This window comes from Fistularia commersonii, unplaced genomic scaffold, assembly GCF_037954325.1.
Source record: "Fistularia commersonii isolate RoL2024-O1a breed Wild unplaced genomic scaffold, RoL_Fcom_v1.0 HiC_scaffold_69, whole genome shotgun sequence".
NCBI classification, from domain to species: domain Eukaryota; kingdom Metazoa; phylum Chordata; class Actinopteri; order Syngnathiformes; family Fistulariidae; genus Fistularia; species Fistularia commersonii.
In genome coordinates this window covers 176956-190000 of record NW_028234027.1, presented here as the reverse complement: position 1 = coordinate 190000, position 13045 = coordinate 176956, and positions in this window count along the sequence as shown.

The window sequence follows — 13045 nt, the reverse complement described above, 5'->3', positions numbered from 1 at the left end:
AAAACAACCAAAACATTCTCCAAGGCTTCAGGATTGTCATTAAACTTAAAGAAATGCAAACTTCTTGCGCTGCATGACTCGCCACTAAAGGAAATCAGCGATGTTTCCATGAAATCAGAAATAAAATACTTGAGCATTTTCCTATCCAAGGACCAAACGTTAAATCAATCCAGGAACATTGAATCTAAACTGAATCAAAGTAAAGCTTAATTCTAATATATGGCTCCAGAGAGATTTATCAATATTAGGCCGGATATATTTGACTAAAATGGATGTGTTTATCCAGATGTATATACCCAGCGTATTCCAATGCTGCTCCAAATCAACTCGTAAAATCTGTTAACCAAATCAATTTCAACTTTATCTGGAGGAACAGACCACACCATCTAAGAAAAATCACATATGGTGAAAGAAACAAGTGAAGGAGGGCTGAAAGTGATAGAGTCGGACTGCTTGAATGGGACATTGAAGGTGAACTGGTTGAAATCCTGGATCAAACCTCATCGTTCTTTCTGGTATTGTACTCCAAACTACTTATTCAACAAAGTCGGCGGCCTGAGTCTTCTGCTTATCTCTGACTTGGATATCAACAAGATTCCTGTCAAATGTTCAGAGTTCCATAAACAAATATTATTATACTGGAAAATGATATACGTACACAATTTCTCACCACACAGTATAATAGTTTGGAACAATCGATATGTACTGCATGGCAACAAACCTCTGTTTTACAAGGAATGCTTTGAGAAAGGTATATGGTCGATAATTGACTTGATGGATGACACTGGCAGTCCTCTGGACAATGAGCAGTTCTGTACTACACACAGATTCAAGCCTCCCATATTAGAGTTGCTAAAGTTACGAAACGCACTGCCTCGACAATTTGTATTCCTGACCAAAAATATAATGACGCACCGAACCGTACAACCACAGTTACCCCGACTATCACTCCAGGGAATCTCAATTGTGGACAGAAAGCGCGGCAACTCCTTTATTAGGAAATGTTTCACAGGAAACTTATTCCCTGGACGTCAAAAAAAAAAAAAAGGATATTTTAAATAAATTTGATGAGGAATCGATTGCCACGCTGCGAACCATGTATCTGACTCTACCCATACCCCCAAGGCAAAAGAGACCCACTTCAAAATTATGACTGACATCTACCCATCTAAGGAATTATCGAGGGTACGCTTTAATTTTGAAGATAATATTTGTACATTTTGTGAAGACAACATTGAAACCACTGACCATATATTTTTTCTCCTTCTCATTCCATCGTCACCAGTTTCCTTCTCAAAAGATGATATAACATTCTGTTTACTTATAAGCAACATAACAGATGAACTCTGTGTCAATGTTCTTTTAGGCCTGGCCAAGTTCTTCATTCACAAGAACAGAATGCAAAAATGCTCCCCAAATTTTAATGTCTTCATTAAACGATTTTGAAATATAAAAAAAAAAAAAAAAAAATCCTTAAAACTTATGGAAAAATCCAAAAACTAAAAAATATAGTTACCCATGTCCGAGGTTCCTTTTTTTTTTGGTAAAAAAAAAAAAACAAAAAAAAAAAAACAACTTGATTACATGTTACATTCCCCTTGCAATTTTTTTTTTTTTTTTTCGTTTTAATTTCTTATTTGTCTATCTATTGATTTAATTACTTCCTTTTAATTTCTTTTTTTGTCTCGCACTGTAAATTTCTCACAAACCTGTAACACTATTAACTTCTCATTACATACAGAACAAATGTCCTGATGTCCGTTGCTTCCTCATCCCTGGTTGTTTCATTGACATTCAGTTCTACCTTGCTATGTTTATTTGTACATTTGTATATTTGGGTGTACTATTTATGTTCAATTAAAAACAGTTTGATGTCTGAGATTCCTTGTGAACCGCCAACTTAATTACATGTTATATTCCCCTCACAATTTTTTTTTTTCGTTTTTAATTTTATTTTTCTATCTATTTATTTAATTATATCCTTCTAATTTTCTTTTTTTGTCTAGCATTAAAAATTTCTCGCAAACCGTTAACACTATTAACTTCTGATTACTTACACCACGAATGCGCTTATGCCCCCCCACCCATCCCGCTTTTTCCGTACGGAGGCAGACACTGAGATCGAAAGCAAATGGGTGTCATTGAAATGCAGTAACAGGGTGATAACAGCCGTGTTCGAAGTGTGTAGGGGCTTATAGGAGAGCAGAAGCACGTCACGCAATTCACCTGAGTTCGGAGGATCGGGAGTACCAGGGCCCATAGCGGAGAAGCGGAAGAGCGGAGTTATGTGTCTCTTCTCAAAGGCCGGGAAGCTGGGGGGCAGCAGGACCCCTTAGAGCGGCTAATGTGAGCCTTCTCCGGACATAGATCACCCGGACTTATGACTGGAGCTCCCGGACCTCCGGGCACACACATATGTGAATGAGTGGATGAGCTAATGTCGGTTTGGTTGTGGATACGTTTCGGCCAATGCTATCAGCACAGCTATGATTATCCCCAGAACGTTGAGAACGAGCTCCCGGAACTCCAGACATGCGTATATAAAAGAGTGGAATTAAGGTGTGTGTGTGTGTGTGTGTGTGTGTGTGTGTGTGTGTGTGTGTATACGTGTGGGACAGAAGTAATGTTGGGGACAGAAATTGTTATTAGCCTGCTGGCAGATGACACAACCTTAGTTTTGAAAAATGAACATCAAGTCCCAATAAGTGCTGAAAACAACCAAAACATTCTCCAAGGCTTCAGGATTGTCATTAAACTTAAAGAAATGCAAACTTCTTGCGCTGCATGACTCGCCACTAAAGGAAATCAGCGATGTTTCCATGAAATCAGAAATAAAATACTTGAGCATTTTCCTATCCAAGGACCAAACGTTAAATCAATCCAGGAACATTGAATCTAAACTGAATCAAAGTAAAGCTTAATTCTAATATATGGCTCCAGAGAGATTTATCAATATTAGGCCGGATATATTTGACTAAAATGGATGTGTTTATCCAGATGTATATACCCAGCGTATTCCAATGCTGCTCCAAATCAACTCGTAAAATCTGTTAACCAAATCAATTTCAACTTTATCTGGAGGAACAGACCACACCATCTAAGAAAAATCACATATGGTGAAAGAAACAAGTGAAGGAGGGCTGAAAGTGATAGAGTCGGACTGCTTGAATGGGACATTGAAGGTGAACTGGTTGAAATCCTGGATCAAACCTCATCGTTCTTTCTGGTATTGTACTCCAAACTACTTATTCAACAAAGTCGGCGGCCTGAGTCTTCTGCTTATCTCTGACTTGGATATCAACAAGATTCCTGTCAAATGTTCAGAGTTCCATAAACAAATATTATTATACTGGAAAATGATATACGTACACAATTTCTCACCACACAGTATAATAGTTTGGAACAATCGATATGTACTGCATGGCAACAAACCTCTGTTTTACAAGGAATGCTTTGAGAAAGGTATATGGTCGATAATTGACTTGATGGATGACACTGGCAGTCCTCTGGACAATGAGCAGTTCTGTACTACACACAGATTCAAGCCTCCCATATTAGAGTTGCTAAAGTTACGAAACGCACTGCCTCGACAATTTGTATTCCTGACCAAAAATATAATGACGCACCGAACCGTACAACCACAGTTACCCCGACTATCACTCCAGGGAATCTCAATTGTGGACAGAAAGCGCGGCAACTCCTTTATTAGGAAATGTTTCACAGGAAACTTATTCCCTGGACGTCAAAAAAAAAAAAAAGGATATTTTAAATAAATTTGATGAGGAATCGATTGCCACGCTGCGAACCATGTATCTGACTCTACCCATACCCCCAAGGCAAAAGAGACCCACTTCAAAATTATGACTGACATCTACCCATCTAAGGAATTATCGAGGGTACGCTTTAATTTTGAAGATAATATTTGTACATTTTGTGAAGACAACATTGAAACCACTGACCATATATTTTTTCTCCTTCTCATTCCATCGTCACCAGTTTCCTTCTCAAAAGATGATATAACATTCTGTTTACTTATAAGCAACATAACAGATGAACTCTGTGTCAATGTTCTTTTAGGCCTGGCCAAGTTCTTCATTCACAAGAACAGAATGCAAAAATGCTCCCCAAATTTTAATGTCTTCATAAACGATTTTGAAATATAAAAAAAAAAAAAAAAAATCCTTAAAACTTATGGAAAAATCCAAAAACTAAAAAATATAGTTACCCATGTCCGAGGTTCCTTTTTTTTTTGGTAAAAAAAAAAAACAAAAAAAAAAAAACAACTTGATTACATGTTACATTCCCCTTGCAATTTTTTTTTTTTTTTTTTCGTTTTAATTTCTTATTTGTCTATCTATTGATTTAATTACTTCCTTTTAATTTCTTTTTTTGTCTCGCACTGTAAATTTCTCACAAACCTGTAACACTATTAACTTCTCATTACATACAGAACAAATGTCCTGATGTCCGTTGCTTCCTCATCCCTGGTTGTTTCATTGACATTCAGTTCTACCTTGCTATGTTTATTTGTACATCTGTATATTTGGGTGTACTATTTATGTTCAATTAAAAACAGTTTGATGTCTGAGATTCCTTGTGAACCGCCAACTTAATTACATGTTATATTCCCCTCACAATTTTTTTTTTTCGTTTTTAATTTTATTTTTCTATCTATTTATTTAATTATATCCTTTTAATTTTCTTTTTTTGTCTAGCATTAAAAATTTCTCGCAAACCGTTAACACTATTAACTTCTGATTACTTACACCACGAATGCGCTTATGCCCCCCCACCCATCCCGCTTTTTCCGTACGGAGGCAGACACTGAGATCGAAAGCAAATGGGTGTCATTGAAATGCAGTAACAGGGTGATAACAGCCGTGTTCGAAGTGTGTAGGGGCTTATAGGAGAGCAGAAGCACGTCACGCAATTCACCTGAGTTCGGAGGATCGGGAGTACCAGGGCCCATAGCGGAGAAGCGGAAGAGCGGAGTTATGTGTCTCTTCTCAAAGGCCGGGAAGCTGGGGGGCAGCAGGACCCCTTAGAGCGGCTAATGTGAGCCTTCTCCGGACATAGATCACCCGGACTTATGACTGGAGCTCCCGGACCTCCGGGCACACACATATGTGAATGAGTGGATGAGCTAATGTCGGTTTGGTTGTGGATACGTTTCGGCCAATGCTATCAGCACAGCTATGATTATCCCCAGAACGTTGAGAACGAGCTCCCGGAACTCCAGACATGCGTATATAAAAGAGTGGAATTAAGGTGTGTGTGTGTGTGTGTGTGTGTGTGTGTGTGTGTATACGTGTGGGACAGAAGTAATGTTGGGGACAGAAATTGTTATTAGCCTGCTGGCAGATGACACAACCTTAGTTTTGAAAAATGAACATCAAGTCCCAATAAGTGCTGAAAAAAACCAAAACATTCTCCAAGGCTTCAGGATTGTCATTAAACTTAAAGAAATGCAAACTTCTTGCGCTGCATGACTCGCCACTAAAGGAAATCAGCGATGTTTCTATGAAATCAGAAATAAAATACTTGAGCATTTTCCTATCCAAGGACCAAAGGACCAAACGTTAAATCAATCCAGGAACATTGAATCTAAACTGAATCAAAGTAAAGCTTAATTCTAATATATGGCTCCAGAGAGATTTATCAATATTAGGCCGGATATATTTGACTAAAATGGATGTGTTTATCCAGATGTATATACCCAGCGTATTCCAATGCTGCTCCAAATCAACTCGTAAAATCTGTTAACCAAATCAATTTCAACTTTATCTGGAGGAACAGACCACACCATCTAAGAAAAATCACATATGGTGAAAGAAACAAGTGAAGGAGGGCTGAAAGTGATAGAGTCGGACTGCTTGAATGGGACATTGAAGGTGAACTGGTTGAAATCCTGGATCAAACCTCATCGTTCTTTCTGGTATTGTACTCCAAACTACTTATTCAACAAAGTCGGCGGCCTGAGTCTTCTGCTTATCTCTGACTTGGATATCAACAAGATTCCTGTCAAATGTTCAGAGTTCCATAAACAAATATTATTATACTGGAAAATGATATACGTACACAATTTCTCACCACACAGTATAATAGTTTGGAACAATCGATATGTACTGCATGGCAACAAACCTCTGTTTTACAAGGAATGCTTTGAGAAAGGTATATGGTCGATAATTGACTTGATGGATGACACTGGCAGTCCTCTGGACAATGAGCAGTTCTGTACTACACACAGATTCAAGCCTCCCATATTAGAGTTGCTAAAGTTACGAAACGCACTGCCTCGACAATTTGTATTCCTGACCAAAAATATAATGACGCACCGAACCGTACAACCACAGTTACCCCGACTATCACTCCAGGGAATCTCAATTGTGGACAGAAAGCGCGGCAACTCCTTTATTAGGAAATGTTTCACAGGAAACTTATTCCCTGGACGTCAAAAAAAAAAAAAAGGATATTTTAAATAAATTTGATGAGGAATCGATTGCCACGCTGCGAACCATGTATCTGACTCTACCCATACCCCCAAGGCAAAAGAGACCCACTTCAAAATTATGACTGACATCTACCCATCTAAGGAATTATCGAGGGTACGCTTTAATTTTGAAGATAATATTTGTACATTTTGTGAAGACAACATTGAAACCACTGACCATATATTTTTTCTCCTTCTCATTCCATCGTCACCAGTTTCCTTCTCAAAAGATGATATAACATTCTGTTTACTTATAAGCAACATAACAGATGAACTCTGTGTCAATGTTCTTTTAGGCCTGGCCAAGTTCTTCATTCACAAGAACAGAATGCAAAAATGCTCCCCAAATTTTAATGTCTTCATAAACGATTTTGAAATATAAAAAAAAAAAAAAAAAATCCTTAAAACTTATGGAAAAATCCAAAAACTAAAAAATATAGTTACCCATGTCCGAGGTTCCTTTTTTTTTTGGTAAAAAAAAAAAACAAAAAAAAAAAAACAACTTGATTACATGTTACATTCCCCTTGCAATTTTTTTTTTTTTTTTTTCGTTTTAATTTCTTATTTGTCTATCTATTGATTTAATTACTTCCTTTTAATTTCTTTTTTTGTCTCGCACTGTAAATTTCTCACAAACCTGTAACACTATTAACTTCTCATTACATACAGAACAAATGTCCTGATGTCCGTTGCTTCCTCATCCCTGGTTGTTTCATTGACATTCAGTTCTACCTTGCTATGTTTATTTGTACATCTGTATATTTGGGTGTACTATTTATGTTCAATTAAAAACAGTTTGATGTCTGAGATTCCTTGTGAACCGCCAACTTAATTACATGTTATATTCCCCTCACAATTTTTTTTTTTCGTTTTTAATTTTATTTTTCTATCTATTTATTTAATTATATCCTTTTAATTTTCTTTTTTTGTCTAGCATTAAAAATTTCTCGCAAACCGTTAACACTATTAACTTCTGATTACTTACACCACGAATGCGCTTATGCCCCCCCACCCATCCCGCTTTTTCCGTACGGAGGCAGACACTGAGATCGAAAGCAAATGGGTGTCATTGAAATGCAGTAACAGGGTGATAACAGCCGTGTTCGAAGTGTGTAGGGGCTTATAGGAGAGCAGAAGCACGTCACGCAATTCACCTGAGTTCGGAGGATCGGGAGTACCAGGGCCCATAGCGGAGAAGCGGAAGAGCGGAGTTATGTGTCTCTTCTCAAAGGCCGGGAAGCTGGGGGGCAGCAGGACCCCTTAGAGCGGCTAATGTGAGCCTTCTCCGGACATAGATCACCCGGACTTATGACTGGAGCTCCCGGACCTCCGGGCACACACATATGTGAATGAGTGGATGAGCTAATGTCGGTTTGGTTGTGGATACGTTTCGGCCAATGCTATCAGCACAGCTATGATTATCCCCAGAACGTTGAGAACGAGCTCCCGGAACTCCAGACATGCGTATATAAAAGAGTGGAATTAAGGTGTGTGTGTGTGTGTGTGTGTGTGTGTGTGTGTGTATACGTGTGGGACAGAAGTAATGTTGGGGACAGAAATTGTTATTAGCCTGCTGGCAGATGACACAACCTTAGTTTTGAAAAATGAACATCAAGTCCCAATAAGTGCTGAAAAAAACCAAAACATTCTCCAAGGCTTCAGGATTGTCATTAAACTTAAAGAAATGCAAACTTCTTGCGCTGCATGACTCGCCACTAAAGGAAATCAGCGATGTTTCTATGAAATCAGAAATAAAATACTTGAGCATTTTCCTATCCAAGGACCAAACGTTAAATCAATCCAGGAACATTGAATCTAAACTGAATCAAAGTAAAGCTTAATTCTAATATATGGCTCCAGAGAGATTTATCAATATTAGGCCGGATATATTTGACTAAAATGGATGTGTTTATCCAGATGTATATACCCAGCGTATTCCAATGCTGCTCCAAATCAACTCGTAAAATCTGTTAACCAAATCAATTTCAACTTTATCTGGAGGAACAGACCACACCATCTAAGAAAAATCACATATGGTGAAAGAAACAAGTGAAGGAGGGCTGAAAGTGATAGAGTCGGACTGCTTGAATGGGACATTGAAGGTGAACTGGTTGAAATCCTGGATCAAACCTCATCGTTCTTTCTGGTATTGTACTCCAAACTACTTATTCAACAAAGTCGGCGGCCTGAGTCTTCTGCTTATCTCTGACTTGGATATCAACAAGATTCCTGTCAAATGTTCAGAGTTCCATAAACAAATATTATTATACTGGAAAATGATATACGTACACAATTTCTCACCACACAGTATAATAGTTTGGAACAATCGATATGTACTGCATGGCAACAAACCTCTGTTTTACAAGGAATGCTTTGAGAAAGGTATATGGTCGATAATTGACTTGATGGATGACACTGGCAGTCCTCTGGACAATGAGCAGTTCTGTACTACACACAGATTCAAGCCTCCCATATTAGAGTTGCTAAAGTTACGAAACGCACTGCCTCGACAATTTGTATTCCTGACCAAAAATATAATGACGCACCGAACCGTACAACCACAGTTACCCCGACTATCACTCCAGGGAATCTCAATTGTGGACAGAAAGCGCGGCAACTCCTTTATTAGGAAATGTTTCACAGGAAACTTATTCCCTGGACGTCAAAAAAAAAAAAAAGGATATTTTAAATAAATTTGATGAGGAATCGATTGCCACGCTGCGAACCATGTATCTGACTCTACCCATACCCCCAAGGCAAAAGAGACCCACTTCAAAATTATGACTGACATCTACCCATCTAAGGAATTATCGAGGGTACGCTTTAATTTTGAAGATAATATTTGTACATTTTGTGAAGACAACATTGAAACCACTGACCATATATTTTTTCTCCTTCTCATTCCATCGTCACCAGTTTCCTTCTCAAAAGATGATATAACATTCTGTTTACTTATAAGCAACATAACAGATGAACTCTGTGTCAATGTTCTTTTAGGCCTGGCCAAGTTCTTCATTCACAAGAACAGAATGCAAAAATGCTCCCCAAATTTTAATGTCTTCATAAACGATTTTGAAATATAAAAAAAAAAAAAAAAAAATCCTTAAAACTTATGGAAAAATCCAAAAACTAAAAAATATAGTTACCCATGTCCGAGGTTCCTTTTTTTTTTGGTAAAAAAAAAAAAACAAAAAAAAAAAAACAACTTGATTACATGTTACATTCCCCTTGCAATTTTTTTTTTTTTTTTTCGTTTTAATTTCTTATTTGTCTATCTATTGATTTAATTACTTCCTTTTAATGTCTTTTTTTGTCTCGCACTGTAAATTTCTCACAAACCTGTAACACTATTAACTTCTCATTACATACAGAACAAATGTCCTGATGTCCGTTGCTTCCTCATCCCTGGTTGTTTCATTGACATTCAGTTCTACCTTGCTATGTTTATTTGTACATTTGTATATTTGGGTGTACTATTTATGTTCAATTAAAAACAGTTTGATGTCTGAGATTCCTTGTGAACCGCCAACTTAATTACATGTTATATTCCCCTCACAATTTTTTTTTTTCGTTTTTAATTTTATTTTTCTATCTATTTATTTAATTATATCCTTTTAATTTTCTTTTTTTGTCTAGCATTAAAAATTTCTCGCAAACCGTTAACACTATTAACTTCTGATTACTTACAGCACGAATGCGCTTATGCCCCCCCACCCATCCCGCTTTTTCCGTACGGAGGCAGACACTGAGATCGAAAGCAAATGGGTGTCATTGAAATGCAGTAACAGGGTGATAACAGCCGTGTTCGAAGTGTGTAGGGGCTTATAGTAGAGCAGAAGCACGTCACGCAATTCACCTGAGTTCGGAGGATCGGGAGTACCAGGGCCCATAGCGGAGAAGCGGAAGAGCGGAGTTATGTGTCTCTTCTCAAAGGCGGGGAAGCTGGGGGGCAGCAGGACCCCTTAGACCGGCTAATGTGAGCCTACTCCGGACAGATATCACCCGGAGTTATGACTGGAGCTCCCGGACCTCTGGGCACACACATATATGAATGAGTGGATGAGCTAATGTTGGTTTGGTTGTGGATACGTTTCGGCCAATGCTATCAGCACAGCTATGATTATCCCCAGAACGTTGAGAACGAGCTCCCGGAACTCCAGACATGCGTATATAAAAGAGTGGAATTAAGGTGTGTGTGTGTGTGTGTGTGTGTGTGTGTGTGTGTGTATACGTGTGGGACAGAAGTAATGTTGGGGACAGAAATTGTTATTAGCCTGCTGGCAGATGACACAACCTTAGTTTTGAAAAATGAACATCAAGTCCCAATAAGTGCTGAAAAAAACCAAAACATTCTCCAAGGCTTCAGGATTGTCATTAAACTTAAAGAAATGCAAACTTCTTGCGCTGCATGACTCGCCACTAAAGGAAATCAGCGATGTTTCTATGAAATCAGAAATAAAATACTTGAGCATTTTCCTATCCAAGGACCAAACGTTAAATCAATCCAGGAACATTGAATCTAAACTGAATCAAAGTAAAGCTTAATTCTAATATATGGCTCCAGAGAGATTTATCAATATTAGGCCGGATATATTTGACTAAAATGGATGTGTTTATCCAGATGTATATACCCAGCGTATTCCAATGCTGCTCCAAATCAACTCGTAAAATCTGTTAACCAAATCAATTTCAACTTTATCTGGAGGAACAGACCACACCATCTAAGAAAAATCACATATGGTGAAAGAAACAAGTGAAGGAGGGCTGAAAGTGATAGAGTCGGACTGCTTGAATGGGACATTGAAGGTGAACTGGTTGAAATCCTGGATCAAACCTCATCGTTCTTTCTGGTATTGTACTCCAAACTACTTATTCAACAAAGTCGGCGGCCTGAGTCTTCTGCTTATCTCTGACTTGGATATCAACAAGATTCCTGTCAAATGTTCAGAGTTCCATAAACAAATATTATTATACTGGAAAATGATATACGTACACAATTTCTCACCACACAGTATAATAGTTTGGAACAATCGATATGTACTGCATGGCAACAAACCTCTGTTTTACAAGGAATGCTTTGAGAAAGGTATATGGTCGATAATTGACTTGATGGATGACACTGGCAGTCCTCTGGACAATGAGCAGTTCTGTACTACACACAGATTCAAGCCTCCCATATTAGAGTTGCTAAAGTTACGAAACGCACTGCCTCGACAATTTGTATTCCTGACCAAAAATATAATGACGCACCGAACCGTACAACCACAGTTACCCCGACTATCACTCCAGGGAATCTCAATTGTGGACAGAAAGCGCGGCAACTCCTTTATTAGGAAATGTTTCACAGGAAACTTATTCCCTGGACGTCAAAAAAAAAAAAAAGGATATTTTAAATAAATTTGATGAGGAATCGATTGCCACGCTGCGAACCATGTATCTGACTCTACCCATACCCCCAAGGCAAAAGAGACCCACTTCAAAATTATGACTGACATCTACCCATCTAAGGAATTATCGAGGGTACGCTTTAATTTTGAAGATAATATTTGTACATTTTGTGAAGACAACATTGAAACCACTGACCATATATTTTTTCTCCTTCTCATTCCATCGTCACCAGTTTCCTTCTCAAAAGATGATATAACATTCTGTTTACTTATAAGCAACATAACAGATGAACTCTGTGTCAATGTTCTTTTAGGCCTGGCCAAGTTCTTCATTCACAAGAACAGAATGCAAAAATGCTCCCCAAATTTTAATGTCTTCATAAACGATTTTGAAATATAAAAAAAAAAAAAAAAAAATCCTTAAAACTTATGGAAAAATCCAAAAACTAAAAAATATAGTTACCCATGTCCGAGGTTCCTTTTTTTTTTGGTAAAAAAAAAAAAACAAAAAAAAAAAACAACTTGATTACATGTTACATTCCCCTTGCAATTTTTTTTTTTTTTTTTTCGTTTTAATTTCTTATTTGTCTATCTATTGATTTAATTACTTCCTTTTAATTTCTTTTTTTGTCTCGCACTGTAAATTTCTCACAAACCTGTAACACTATTAACTTCTCATTACATACAGAACAAATGTCCTGATGTCCGTTGCTTCCTCATCCCTGGTTGTTTCATTGACATTCAGTTCTACCTTGCTATGTTTATTTGTACATCTGTATATTTGGGTGTACTATTTATGTTCAATTAAAAACAGTTTGATGTCTGAGATTCCTTGTGAACCGCCAACTTAATTACATGTTATATTCCCCTCACAATTTTTTTTTTTCGTTTTTAATTTTATTTTTCTATCTATTTATTTAATTATATCCTTTTAATTTTCTTTTTTTGTCTAGCATTAAAAATTTCTCGCAAACCGTTAACACTATTAACTTCTGATTACTTACAGCACGAATGCGCTTATGCCCCCCCACCCATCCCGCTTTTTCCGTACGGAGGCAGACACTGAGATCGAAAGCAAATGGGTGTCATTGAAATGCAGTAACAGGGTGATAACAGCCGTGTTCGAAGTGTGTAGGGGCTTATAGTAGAGCAGAAGCACGTCACGCAA